Source organism: Carya illinoinensis, chromosome 2, assembly GCF_018687715.1.
Source record: "Carya illinoinensis cultivar Pawnee chromosome 2, C.illinoinensisPawnee_v1, whole genome shotgun sequence".
Lineage (NCBI taxonomy): Eukaryota > Viridiplantae > Streptophyta > Magnoliopsida > Fagales > Juglandaceae > Carya > Carya illinoinensis.
Genome location: NC_056753.1, coordinates 30,403,163 through 30,405,818, shown reverse-complemented (window position 1 = coordinate 30,405,818; position 2,656 = coordinate 30,403,163). Strand labels below are relative to the sequence as shown.

Sequence of the window (2,656 nt, the reverse complement as noted above, 5' to 3'; positions counted from 1 at the left end):
ATAGATGATATGTTTTCTATCCAAATACACTATATGTTGTCTTTAAATTTTAAAAACATCAACTTAAATAAACAGTAAAAAGCTGACAGTAAACCATACGGAATAGTATATGAACAGTGAAAAGTTGATATGAACAGTGTTTTAACAGTGGACAATTCAACTACCCTATTAAACAGTGAGACCCACATATTTTTTGAATTCTAAAAATTAAAAACTATCTTATATCATCTTACTATCCAAACACATATTTTTTTTATAAATTATTTCATCTCATTTCATCTAAAAATTTTTATCACTATCTAAAATATCTCATTTTATCTTAACTATGTCCAAACGACTTAAGTTATTTTTGTTACTAAACTGTCTTTTTTTATTTTGATTGTTGTTTACCAATCTTTACCTTTTTGCCTCTGTTATGAACAGGAGATAACAAAGGAGGATCTGGAATGGACATCTAACAAAGACGCCTTCTCGGCAGTGGAAGCATTCGCCAACATACTCTTGGAGCATCTTGGAAGAAAATTCAAACACCACAGCCCCGTCTCGGTGCTCGAAAGCAGCACCACCAGCGGCCTCAGCCTCACCAACAGCAACAACAGTACCACCAATACTAGTGCCCAATGCCCTTATAAGCGAAGTTCTCATGCGTGCTCACAGCAAGCGCCGCCAAGGCAACGCCGAGACGCCCCATGCCAACTCTAGCAAAGGTGGACCACACAACAGAAGAACATGAAACCTATGGTGTCCAACATGACAACAATTGGGAGGAAGTGCTAGCATTGTGGAGCCTAAAAGACCCCACAATGATGGGCGGGGCCTTTCGGGCCTAAAACCCTATGTAATGCTTGTGGGGTGCAGTACAAGTCCAGGCGGCTTGTACCGGAATACCGTTCAGCGAGTAGACCCACATTCTCAGCCGAGTTACATTCCAATTGTCATAGGAAGATTCTGGAGATGAGGCGGCATATGGGAATGGGGTAAAGTATTGGTGACTATATTGGTCGAATATCTGAATTATCACATTTTAGCTTAAGTAGGAATTATGAGTATGCTGTAATGGTGGTTAGATTGATTAGTGAAAAGTTCATTTGTTTTGCTTGTAGGTGAATTTTAAATGGTTACTACAAAATTCTCATGTCATACACAAAATTCTTATTTCACCATTACAATTTTCTCAAATTTTCAAATAAAATATAATAAACAATTCAACTTTTTTAAATTTCAATTTAATTTTTTCAAATCTCAAAACAATAATAATATTAAAATATAATATTTTTACCTTTCATCTAAAACCAAAAATTCTCATCTCACTCTCCAAACCTAACTGTGTATTTGGTTTTGCTATAGACTAGAAACAGAAGATAGTATTCTTTGGTTTCGCTCAAGTTGAATTCTTTGTTCTATTACTGTTTGGATTGGAGATGATGGAATTGGGGGGACTGCATTTTGTGGGCGTTTTGTGTTGTTGTGTTGTGTTTGGGGGGGCGCGAGGGGGGTCGGGGCGCTTTGGCAATTTGGTTGGTTGAGAAAATTGGTTTTTGTACTTGATTACTTGAGCTGACTGAGCATCGATGATAGTGCATGGTGTAGTCTCGATTTGATGAGTCCTAACACCAGGTTGAATTTCCCTGAATCCTTTAAATATGAAGACGAAGACACTGTATCATATGCTTGATTTTTCTACTTATTGCTGCAATCCAAAAACTGGGTGTTCTTTTTCTCTCTTCATGGCTCACTTTCTCTGCTTGTGGCTGTTCTGACCGACGTGTTTTTTTTATGTGATATGCCTTAGAAAGATTATAGGTAATGCCAAAAGATTGTTTGATTTCAACTTGTCGGCACTGTACACATCAATGGAGTTTGTTCAAGCGGGGAATCGAGGAGTCAGTGAGATGAAGAAGGGCAAAGGGATCGTGGAGTACTCTTTCATCATTTAGAAGCAGGGAATGCACATTCCAGTAGTCTATCAGAATTTTCTTTGTGACATAAATCAATGCTTCAAAAAAGGGAAATATAAGGTGATCAATTCTCCAAAGTTTTTCCCAAATGTTCAATTGCATGGAGATGGTGGATATTCATGAATTTTGGTCCCTGAAAGCAACATACGCACACAAACATATATATACAGGAAACATTGTTCTAATTGCTCATTATTTAGAGCTGATGCTACATGAATGGATACATACGGGGGGGTAGAAGTAGTTTGGATACTTTGGACTTTGGAGGCTTGATTTGTGACCCAAATGCTCAAAATGATCTAGTCGAAGCAATGGAGGTTGTGCTAAATTTACAATTGATCACTGGAAGGAATGGGAAATTGAGAAAAAATAAAAATGGGGAATTTTGAAATTGCCGGACCAACCCAATTTTTAAGTTAATTTGTGATCTTTGCCTTTCATCCCTCCTAATTTCCAGAACCTACCGATCAAAAAAAAAAAATTTGCAGTACCTAAACCGCCTTGTTCCTGTAGTAGTCGATTTAGAGAAATGTTGAACATAAAGAGAGAATTAATAAAGAGAAACTTAAACTTGCATAGAAATAAGATGTAATTTTCACATCTGTAACATTTGGGAGTACAAATTTACCCTTACTTTAAACAAAGGAATTGAAATAGGAGGAACCTTTGACAGGAAAACCCTTTTCTACGAGTCTAGA

General features: G+C 37.0%; 1 long non-coding RNA gene across 1 annotated transcript; it reads left to right on the top strand.

The window, feature by feature from the left end:
- Positions 1-280: 280 nt before the first annotated feature.
- Positions 281-2,349, top strand: LOC122300827. The gene is made up of 2 exons (XR_006240085.1): positions 281-977; positions 1,793-2,349. It is a non-coding gene; the product is annotated as an uncharacterized LOC122300827 (long non-coding RNA).
- Positions 2,350-2,656: the final 307 nt, after the last annotated feature.